At 40.9% G+C, this 12,470-nt stretch overlaps 1 protein-coding gene across 4 annotated transcripts in view; it reads right to left on the bottom strand.

Annotated features, from left to right (window-relative positions):
• The window catches only part of LOC105679089 (protein Tob1-like), a 159,076-nt gene that overhangs the window by 64,014 nt on the left and 82,592 nt on the right, over positions 1-12,470 (bottom strand). Inside the window, exon 1 of one of the 4 annotated variants that reach the window (XM_012378882.2) lies at positions 4,631-5,153. The exons of 2 other annotated variants lie outside the window; for them this stretch is intronic. The gene's annotated coding sequence lies outside the window, so the exon portion shown is untranslated. Of the gene's footprint in view, positions 1-346; positions 1,640-4,630; positions 5,154-12,470 lie in introns of those variants that run through there. One more of the 4 variants, XM_012378883.2, reaches the window with a different exon arrangement.

Genomic DNA, 12,470 nt, shown 5'->3' with positions numbered 1-12,470 from the left:
TTTAAAAGACAGAACAAAAATTCACTTACGTAAGCTGCAAGGATCAATATAAATCCGAGAATTAATAGCATTAAAATTACATTAATAGAAATTGTTAAAAATAATTGCCAAGTCTACATTTATGAAAGCCTTGAGAATCCGTAAGCATTAAGCGTGGAGAAGTTATAGATTAACACTCGACACACCGTTCTCGCAACAAAAATATAAAGAACATCTACGATTATCTATGATTTATAATTATACTGAATATTAATGATGCAAAAAACATGTGTCACTAATATTTAATATAATCATAAATCGTATGATATAATGTCATTAAAATTAAATATTATCAGAGTTACTTTACCGTGCTGCCTGTCCATACTACGTCTTACTGCGACGGATCTTATACTGATATTGCATTTTCACAACGAGGATATTTTCAACTTTTGTTTTAAGCACGCGTAGAAAAAATGACGTACGCATCGCGTGCATACGCGACTGCAAGTATGCGAGTTATGCGCGCAATTTGTAAACGCCCCCACGTCGTCTGTTCGATTATGCGAACCTGCGCGTGCGAGGGATACAAAGAAGGGAACGAGAGAAATAAGACGAGAGACGGCAGGAGAGCAACGAGAAACAGTGTGTCGAGGTATAATTGGCTAAGCCAAGTTCAAACGATCGTGTCTCTGGTCGGGCGACATTCCACGAGCAGACGGGCCTTTGGTATGCAAAATCCACAGGATCTGTAGAAGCGGGTGTTGTACGTGTGTATTGAGTGCAAAAGAGGCCAGCACGAATAAATAAAAAAAAAAAAAATAGACGTCTCGCATTAACTTTACGCCGAAAACATCCTGCATGTCGTAATAGGAATTATAATGAAGACTAATGAGAGATTATAATTCAGGTGACATCTTACATATTGCAGTAGAAGTTATATTTTATTTTTGCTTCAACGAAATCGGGCGCGAAAAGATTTTAGTAATCGTAGTAATCATTGAATCGTAACTCTAACAACAAAAATATAATAATTAAAAATATCAGTTTCATGTTGCTGCAAAAAAAAAAGAAGAAAATAAAAACTGATATTGTAATTTAACAAGAGTGAATTCTGAACATGTTTCTACGTATCATTGAATATTACAAAATAAAATATTTTTTTTAAACTAAAAATACATGCATTTCAGGTAACGTTGTTTAATTCGGTACACTACACGCGACCGAACAAACTTTTTTAAAAATTCGATTCAATGCAACAGATGCGTTTATTAAGTATGCCGTTGCTCAATTCTCTTTGTTGCATATCACATGCAAATATGATCTATAGAATGAATAATGATCGGTAAAACTGCACAATCGCAATTATTTGAACGATTAATCGCGTTGCCTCCACGTTTTTCCTGAATAGTCTCATTCTTTTACATCTTTTCTCGCATTCAAACGCGGGAAACTGCCACATGTACAAAACATGCAGTCGACTTTGAACAGCGGAGGATTCTCGTAATAATGTCGTCGGTTGAGTGACGTAACGTTAACGATGATAAAAAACAGCTTTAAAACAAGAAAAATGATCACAAAAAGCCTAAAAGTGAACACGACAGTCCACCCGTGCCTCGATTATGTAATCAATATAATTATTGACGAGAAATCCGTTAAAACAATAATATTGTCTTCACTGTTCGTAAAATATTTCTTGTTGCTGAATACATGTTTGCTCCTTCGCAATCGCCAGTCGAGTCAGCATGTTTTGTACAATTTTGTCGAGGAAAAGATTTATCTGACATTAATTTGAGAGAATGTCGAATGTCACACAAATCAAACGTCAAACAAATCAAATGTCGTACGAAATTTTCTTTATTTTTTTCACTCGACTGTCGGCGAGATCGGGATAATATCAATAAGTGATATATCGTCGATCCAGGCATCGATATTGATTCGCAAGCGATCGCAGCGGTTTCATCGGTCTTGCGAAATCGGTTCGCAGCTGTCACTGGGATATATTTGTGCGAGACAGTCCATTGGTAAATTAACCGGAATCTGGGCCAGTTACAACACCTGCCGAGCAAAACGGCGAAGCGCAATCTTTGACACAGCGAGTCCGACGACAGTGTGTGCCGACGCTAAATTTAAATCTGCCGTTCACGAACGCGACCAGAAATCGCATCACGATCTCGAGGCAGATACGGATCACGAGCGAAAGTGGTGCATTAAGAAAGTTGTGCCATCGCATTATTTCATAGTCTAAAGCAATTTTATAAGTATTATTTTGTGCGAACAATGTGCATTGTGTCATCGCGAAGCACGTAAATCGTTTTGAACGCAACATTCTTTTTTAAATATATAAAATCCTTGCAATTGTAATGCATAATTTTGGAATGTCGTAAAATTGTCCACTTTATACTCTTTATATGGAATTATAAAATACTATAAAATATATAACAAAATAATTCGATCTTGCATTAAGTCCTTTCGCAAGTTCTTCTATTTTTCGCAAGTAGCAAAATGTAATTTATATTATCGCATAGAGAAAATGTAATAGGACGTAACGCTATATACAACGATCTTATGCAACGGATATGCGCCGTATTTCATTCGTAATCTCACCCGAAAAGCACCGCTGATCGTGACTCTAGATTACACGGAGCGACGAGACACGCGTGTAATACGTAATACGAATATAAGCTACGAGCGATGCAAATTACAACTCTCGACGTCCGCTCAACACTCGTAAAGCGCAAATGACGATCCGATCCTCACGCCTACTCGGCTATAAGTCAATATTTACGAGACATTTAATGCGAAAGGGTAAGGTGCGCTCAGTTCCATGTCGAGCTTTACGCGGAACGTACCGGAGTAAAGTCAAAGTAAATGAAAGCAAAAGGGCGTAAGACGCCCGAAGAAATTGATTACGATTTTAACGATGTAATGAATACTAAATGCGCTACTGGTTAAGTAACGCGAAAAGTCGACAGGTTATTTGAAATAAACGTCATCAACTGCAGAATCTATACGCACGTCTGACAGATCATGCACACATAATTCATTTCGTTTGCATAATTACTTTTTTCGCAAACGGAGCGCGTTATATGAAAAGCTACTACTTAGCAATTTTGAAAAATTTTTTTACAAAGAATTAACTTCTTCCTATTATTTATGACATTTATGTTACACCTACATATCCAAATCTTGATTTATTTCTAAATCTTGATTTAGTTGTTATGCACATCCTTTCTTCTTTTTTATTGATATTTTTTATTTTTCTGTACGTGTCGCGTATGTGTTGCATACATTTGTCTGTCTTTAGGTAAGAATCGCATTTATTGTGTTATTACTATTATTATTTTCCTATTTCTCAATTATATGATAACTTAAGTTCTATCTTATGTAATATTATATAACTTTTTTAATATCCCTATCAAGGATTTATATATTATCTTCACTTTAAATTGTAATTAAATTTTCTGGATTTCGAGAAATGTAAAAAAGGCGCGAATAAAAGAGCATTTTAATGTCCATTCGTAGCATAAGTGCCGTAGCAAGGTCGAAATGTGTGGAAACGTATTACTCACGTCTTTAAAGAGGCACACTCACTTCACGGTTAGGCCCGATGACGATCGCGGGACGCACAAATTCGGTATTATCGGATTAACACTTGCCGACAATCTCGCACACCTCAGAATCAGCCTTGCGGTAGGTCGATCCGTCTAATATAATCATTGTAAGCTTTCAGCCTAAATGAGATCCTCGGAGGATTCATGCCATCTAGACCGCGCACGAGTCATATCTAACGAAAAATGAAATTCGCAAAATGAGCAAAAATATTAATAGTCGATAAATAATTTCTTTAGAATTAATAAAATCTCGCTGTTATCAGAACCATTAGATTATTGTTTGATTAATCGAAAAAAACTTAATTGTCAATTGATTTGTGTACTTGATTATAGGAATTTAAATTTTTGATATATTTAATAAAATCGTTTTCAAGTGACAACTAATTTATTCAAGAGTTCTGAAACATCGAACGAGAGTTTGCGGCGGAGAGTTCTTGTCAATAAATTAAAGATGGATAAGTTTCGACTAGTCAAATAAAGACGAGCTTAATCAAACCAACGCGACTTGATACGCGTTTCTTGATTTACGTTCACGACGAGAATGAATTTAACCGACGAAATCGCACGACGGTGTTTGAACAAGAATAAAACAGATGTCGAGATCAGTCGTTTCACTTCGCCGTCTAATAACGTCAAACGTAATAAAGATATCCCGTTAAAGCTTCATGATGTTAATAATGCATTGGAGCAACAAAAAATCGACACACACCGACGACGACGGTGTATCGATCGAAGCAACGAGAGCGTCGAGCGGGACATATGTGACGCCCCGATACGAGTATAATTAAAGAGACCTTTAAACGCATAGAAAGACTCGAGCGCAGTGGGAAAGCGTCGGAAAGAAATCTCATTTATTTCCGCGACGGTATCTCAACACTTCTCTCTACCTTCTGTCTCTTCCCCCCTTTCTCAACACATACACATACGCATGCGACACACAGAGTGACACACGAGCAGCGAACGGGCGCAGTCACGAGCGTGCACAAACGCCGCTCGTCGGTACAACACGTGCGCTCTAGCGCGCGACGATGAATACACACCTGTACGTGTTACTCCTCGGAGTCGCTGCTTAAAGCACCCACACACACGTCCCTGTAATCCGTCCTTGCGGTCCCCGACTTGCCCTCCACGCGCACCTCTACTAGGGATAAAGATCGGCCCGGGTCCGTGCTACACGCGTGTACGCGTGTGTATCGCGTGCGCGCGTACGTAAACGTTTGGCCGCCGAACGGTATTACGGACGAGAATGCGAGAGCGAAGCTTTTTCGGTGTGATTTTTTTATTTCTTCCTCCCTTTGTAAATTCCTTTTCCGTTTTGTCAGTTCTCCCTCTTTCTCTCTCCCTCTCTCTCTTTCTCGCTCTCTTTCTCTCTCTCTCTCTCTCTCGCTCTCTTTCTCTCTCCCTCTCTCTCTCTCTCTCTCTATCAACCTGAGACAAAGGCGCGAACGTAGTGAACGAGGAAGAGTAACACGCAGCTCGGTGTACCAGCGGAGACTGGCGGCTTCCCCTCGGTCTTGTCGAGTGCTGGCCGCTATAACGGAATAGATATATAGAGTGCTGCATATATCGCGCGTGTATACGGTCCCGCCGCCGCTGGGTGCCCACCGCGGGGCGTAAGGGGCGATCGCGGGGGAGTCGGGTCTGCGGAGGTAAACCGATAGGTACCTTTCCGGAAGGGAGAGAGGGAGAGAAACGAGGGGTGGGTGGGGGGGAAGGAGGAAAAGGGAGAGAGGGGAACAGGTCGTACGCTCTCGGCGTTGTGACGTAATTCGAGTCATCCTGGATGTGTGTTACGCGGAGGGTTGAGAGAGAGAGAGAGAGAGAGAGAGAGAGAGAAAGAGAGAGAGAGAGCGACGAGGGGAGGGGAAGAGGAGAGGAGGCGTCGAGCGAGTGGGGCGCGATTCTCGACGACGGGGAGAGAGCAAGGGCGAGATGGTGGGGCGCGGGAGAGCGTAGGGGAGTGAAAGGGGGTAGGATGGCGGTCATTAGTGCTACTGGGACACGGAAGCGAATTCTCGAGCGGGTACCTCCCGTGCTCAACCTTCGTCGGAGCTCCCTCCCTTCTCTCTCTCTCTCTCTCTCTCTCTCTCTCTCTCTCTCTCTCTCTCTCTTCCTCCCTTTCTCCCTCGTTCTGCCTCCCACGACCAGGCACCACCCTGGCGTCTCTCTCTTTCTCCCCTGCGCTCTTCGGAGGTGCAGGCACGATGCACCCACGGTGCACAACGCGGCCCGGGGGTACGGCTGCACTCTGCACAGCTCGGCACGTATATACATACATGGAACCTTTCCGCCGGCGGAAGCGAGCCCCGTTAGGGGCGGTTCGCGTGTAGCGCGGCCGCGGTGGGGCAGAAAGCAGAGGAAAGATTAGGTCGCGCTCGCGACCTCGTCCTTGCCGGGACAAGATCGCGGACATTCTCTTTCCGCGGTCAGCAATTTCGCACCGGCGCGTACGCGCCGGAACGCAAGGCGCGTACGCTCGCGCACGCTTCTCTCCCCCTCTCTCCCTCTCTCTCCCTCCCCCCCTCCCCCCCCTCTCTCTCTTTCTTTCCTGCGCTTCATGACGGAAAATGAGAAAATACACTTTTGTGAAATGTGTTCCTTAAAAAATTCGACAAAATAGTCATTTCACTCAATAGAACATGGCTCTTTAATAAGTTTACGTAATGAATTAATTGATCGCTTTGAAATATCGAAGGTTATCGGATGAACTCGTGATATTCGCAGCGTGCCAGTATAATCTGATTTCCTTGCTGAACTCGGTTACAATAATGGATCAACGTATCCGTTCATAAACGCAAGCATCGTAAATATCATCGTGAATAATCATTGATTATTCGTTTGTTGACGAAAATGATTGATTTTACGAGTATTTGTTAATTCCATACAGAGTATCGAATCATTGTAAAATTTTTAGTCATCCGTATTTTAATATAATCGCAAAACTGTTTTATCACATCGTCGGAATATAGATCTAGCTGTCTCATTCATGAAATTGTTTGAATTGTTGGTTATCATAAAGTTGCTCCATGCGAAATTTATTAATCTTACGATGCGCTCGCGCACTTTTATAACTCCCGATTGCAAAATTTCGGAAGATTCGAAGAACAAAACTTTTGGAGCCTAAGGTAGACTTTAATTACTCAATTACCGTCTTAATGGATGGCTTATTTCAGTCAGAATCTGTCACAAGGGCATAATTAATTCCGTATTAACTCAATTTCCTTACCTTTTGCCGTCAATTACGGAAGAAAGTTTCAATTTTTCACGATATTTTTTAATATATTGCTACGAACAACGTATTTTAATTACAATTCGTTCGATAATTGCCCTGTAGTTTGATTTTTCATAAATTATCTGGAAAACGAGCTACTAAATACCAGAAAGTTTCCAACTGTTTGAATTTTTCATTTATTTGTCAATCATTGTAAATTTACGATCGCGGAGTCACCACTAAGTGGAAATTACAAATTTGTTTCTACGTAGATCGTATTCATAGCAGCGGCAGTGGCTTTCGTGTATAAATTTACTCGCGAACAGCCTGCGACGTAATTACGAAACTTCCTTAATTTCCGCGGATCCTTTGTGCTTTGATTTACGTACTGTAATGGCGGCGATTATTTCCTGCGAATTCGAACGACGTATCACGATCCACGCGCCGTTATGAAACCGTAGAAAATTCTGTACAATATCGCTGCGAGCGTAAGCGAGCCATGATCGCCTATTATATAGCCGCGATACATAAAAGAAACGTATCCTTCAAAGTTGCCCGAAGAGGCAATATTGATCAACGTTATACTGAACTCTGACATTTGGGATTATAGCCGGGCGGCGGAAGCCCGGAGCTCGCGGAGCAAAGCTATTGGCGAAAACCCCGCCATACCTGGCCGATGCAGCGCGATGAATTGTAGTCTGACAATTCCTCTGGAAATCCTTATTTTCGCCCATTTCACGAGATAAAACTAATTTTTTTTAATATTTTACTCACACAATTGTGCGCAAATATTTCATTCAAAATTGATACTTTGCGTGAAAAAAATACGAGTTTTCCTAGAAATTTTAATACTAAAAATTACGAATCTATTTACAGTTTCACATGATTACTACCATTATTGCCACGACACTAATCAACGAATCCGTTATGGAACTATCGCGCGGAAACGCCGTTTCCTTCGTGGCACACAAAGTTGCTAGTATCGGTCATGCTACTGCGGGTCAAGGCTTCTCTCTGACATCGACATCGTGTTGGTGGCCACGCATCGGAGCGGCTTGTTCCGCGTGTCGTCCGCTCGAGTCCGATCGAACAGCGCCTCGTTATTCCCACGCAGAATTTTGTATCAATTTTAACAGCGCGGAGCGACAGGTTGAGTCAATATACGTACGTCAATATACAGACGTGACACTCAACTCGATTAAGCACCGCGCTAAACCTTCGTCACACCGGTCGGGATTAGTCTAAATGTCGTGCTTGTATAGATTTTGGCGTGAAGTGCCAAATGCACACTATCTTCTCTCTCGCTCTCTCTCTCTCTCTGCGTAAAGCTAAATTTTGATTCAACATGTATAGAGGTGACTCTAGACGTCCCAGAATATATGTACATTCACACATGATTGAAATATATAATACTCACAACATAATTAAACAAATTACTTATGCACGATTAACTAAATGTAATATTTCATGGCTAGAAATGCGATTTAAATTATTTGCTACTTTGTTCTCAAAGTTGACGATAAATACAAAAAGAGATGTAATAAAATTGAAATGTACACAAATTGTGTGTAGATAAAAATAAAAATTTTCTAATTAAACAACTTTCTCGCGCGTTTGCCAAGTCGCAATCTCCGCGAACATCTTTCCCGAGCATTGCTAAAAACTCGCTTTAGTCTCGAGTAAAGTTTATTTTCTATCACACGACTAACCCCGCGTAATCACCGCCGTATATCGAACATCAAATGAATTTGATCGATTCCGATGCCAGGGATAGGTCGCGAAGCTATAACGGTCCGCTGCTGCGATTGCTCTCCAACCAACGGGAGGATTCGTCAACGTGACGACGATGAGTTTCGAAACTCTCGAAACACGGCGAGTCGGACTGCTTGGGACTCGTAAAGGGGTGCCATCGGTAAACCCCAAGCACGGGGCAAACAACGAGCTAGGAAATCGACATATAGGATCCGCCCCTGTTTCGAAGTGACTCGGGAGTCTCTGGGACGTAGCGCACCCGTGCGTGTAGTTACGCTCGTCCGTGTTCGCACTGATGGAAAATCGACGTCGTCGGCGAAATTGCATCGGGAAGCGAATCCGAGTAGCGTCTCGCGAGAGATCCCGATCATCTGATAGCCATAAAACGTCGTATTCTATCGCAATCTCTATAAAGTAAACGTAAAGCCCAAGCGGCGGATTCGAGACGAAGCTTTATAACGAGTAAAAGTATAAATAATATGTTGCATGTATAAACGACTTTTACGATTGAAGTAATTATTTCTGATAAAAAAAAAACAAACATTTCGACGCCTTTACAAAAGTAAGATAAAAGTAAGATTTCTTTTTTTTCTCGCCAAATACGTCGGCTCTTAAGATAAAGGATTGCGATTTTTCCGGCGTCCGGAACGGTACAGTTGAGAAATTTGCAGAGCACCTGGCAACAGGATGCCCGTGAATGCCGTCGGGAATTTTGCAGCCGATTGTGCGGTCTCTCGCGCGCAGGAATGCTCCTCGTACGCGAGCTCCATCCTACGTGTTTATACACGTCACCCCGTTATCGCGCGAACGCATACCGTCGCACGCGCACATACTAACGAGATATTTCATAACGGCGGATTAGCGGGGGCGGGGGCTCAGAATGGTTCCCTAATCACCACGGCGACGGCAATTAATTCCGGGATGCGCGGGCGGCAGAAATGCCAGCAACCGGGTCGCACTTCGATTTACGGCGTCTCGAAATTAATTTCTGGCCCAACAGCGTGATCGACGCCATAAACGACGTCGACGCCGTTCTTTCCTGCGTGATTTCGTTCTCATTTCCTCGAAACTTGACAAATCGCGCTCGTGTAATTACGCGTGTAGCGCTCACATCTCGTCGTAAAGCGGTCGAAAGGTCAGAAATATCGTGCGCTCGTATTAATTAAAGTAGCTACCATAAAAATTATGATCAACGACGTACTGGAAAGATTGCAAGATATATTAAAAAGAAAATATATTATAATATTTCAATAAAATGCGACACACTCTTGCGGTTTTATCCTTTTTTTTCGTTTAATATGCGATTCGTTAAACGCATCGTGATAACGGTATGCCCTGACAAAGGGCTTTGCCGTAATATGCGACACAATGAAAATGGTCGACGTGCGCGGGAATTTTAACAAACGCGTCATGCAAATTGCTGTAAAATTATAAAGTTAATCGTACATTTATATCAAAATATTATGCAAAAATGTCTTCTTCATGAATCACTTTTATCTCGACGAATAAGGCAAACGCACATTCTTCTAGAATGTTCGGTTTAAAAGTACTTTCACAAAAGTTTGCTCCACGAGAGTTATTTGATTCTGAACTGTCCGCTTTTATCTCGCTTTCAGCGTCCGATTCAAGATTTGATTTTATACGAATTTTATGCGACAGTTATCCCGGTGTTCTTACAATTGAAGACGCAATATATCTGCGCGCAAAATAACACGCAAATAAAAGAAACAACTCGATTTGTGGTCCGGAATAAACGTAAAATAAACGTATGATGTAATCCGTAATAAAAAAAACCTCTAAACCGTTATCATGATGTACCCATTCTTAATCCGTCGACCTAATTAAACAGTGAGTAAAAAAGTGAATTGTTACTAAAAGCGCGAAGAGAGAAGTTTCATGAGTCAGATTTTATTTCTCGTAAGAAGGGTAGCCAATTCTGTGCACACGGAGATGACAATTTTACGAGGAAAGAAGAGCGTGGCGTAGAGATGAAATCTGTGGTTTTGTCTCTGTTATATTAAGAAATACCGACCTTATTCCAAGCCCGCTTGGATCAAACGATTTTCTCCGGTGAATTCGTGGATAAATACACGTATTTTCACACGGGTGTAACCACATCAAACGAGGCCTATCGTCGCATGCCGAACCCATTTAATTAACGAATTAATTAAATGAGATAGTTGTGCGCAGTTATCCAGCTATCGCGCGGAAGGCATTGCAATTATTTCTAGCAATTTATCGTCGAATTAGCAATCCTCTCATAGCTATATAGATAATGATTATACGCTTATCTTAAATGTAGTTGCACGTTTCGATGATTGCGTGAGATAGAGTTTATATTAACAGCAAATATAGATAAATAGCGTTGTGCTAATTTATAATTGCACAATAAGTCTATTCCGCGGTATAATGTTCGCGGCATGAATCAATCATTGATCAGGTTTAATAAATCTATGAAAATTGATATTTATCGATGGCGGTACATATTTGCCATTGCGATGTAATACACCGCGTAATATGTTATCATGCAATTTAATTAATCCTTTTCTCTAATGAACACTATATGTTGACGTTACGTAGAATTCTCTACAGTTCGTACACAGCAACTAGCAATATGCTAGATTGATCATTATTGCTTGCTATAAATACGTTGAATTAATAATGCCGTTTAAACGGGGGATGTTGCAGTTTTAGGATTTAACACCTCTGCAAAGTTGGCCCTCCATTTTTTAAATTTGAAAAAAACGATTAGAGTTCTGGATGCTCAGAGTTCTAGAAGTTCTAATTCACGAGTTCTAACGATTATCCTTAAAACTCAAAATGCTAAAACCAAAATTGAACGCTATTTTTCGTCTTCTATGTTTCCTAAGTCGAGAATTTTAAATTTTATTTTTGTAGTTTTTTGAGCAGAACTATTTTTGAAACTTATCTAGAACTGTAGAACTATGAAATCTACTCAAAACTATAAAAAAATTTGAATTTTTTACATAATAGGCGTCGTGAAGTTAACTCCCCGATTTTTCAAACGGTGTTTTCGTTACTTTAAATGGCAGAATTCTTTCTAAAATGGACTGAGAACTCTAGAACTCTTCGGGGGACATCCAGAACTCTAATAATTTTTTTCATATTTAAACATTGGGGGGCCAAGTTCACAGAAGTGGATTTAACGGCAAATCAATAATTCGGAAGCAGTCTGAATATGATGGCAAATAGAACGTCGTAAAAATAGAGACGGCGTGGCGAAAGTAACGCGAATCTTTTAACAACGTTCTTTCATCGATAAATCAATCGGCTAATCGTATTTAACGGTATATAGCCAATATGAATGGCGTCTTTACCTTTATTAAATCCCGGAGATATAGTTTGCCGAGAGGGCGATCATAATAAATTCCTCGGAACGTCTTGTTCCGATCTGATAGAATATCTCATTTTTGACCCAGTTTAGCGGGAAAATTATATTACGGATGCGACCGACGCGCAATCCGGTGAGCTTATTTCAAAATCACGTTCCGTAACAGATGGCGAGAAAACACTTTTAATAGATTTAATATCCTACGACAATAGAATCGTAGAGAAAAATCGATTAAAACGAAGGGCGCTGAGATATTTCGCGTCAAGGTAAATGTAACATTAAGTCCTAATCGTTTTTACATCATATATTTTTACATATTTGGGCCAAAAGTGGCAATATTGTTTCGCTCAGTTTCTTTGATATAAAAGGCCAAGGAGAGAGAGACTGAAAACCAGTGATTCGCTGTGAAGGAACGAAACAATGGAATTTAACAGAATTCGTATTGTCGCGATTTCATTTCTATAATGTTAGGAATTCCATAGCATTCCGGATTGCTCCTTCAGTCTCGCGTAACATTCCCCTACCTTCTTTCCCTAGCCACTGCCAGTAATCTGAACGAAACGTA

Source organism: Linepithema humile, chromosome 2 (assembly GCF_040581485.1).
Source record: "Linepithema humile isolate Giens D197 chromosome 2, Lhum_UNIL_v1.0, whole genome shotgun sequence".
Classification (NCBI taxonomy): domain Eukaryota; kingdom Metazoa; phylum Arthropoda; class Insecta; order Hymenoptera; family Formicidae; genus Linepithema; species Linepithema humile.
This window is presented reverse-complemented; position numbering and strand designations above follow the sequence as displayed.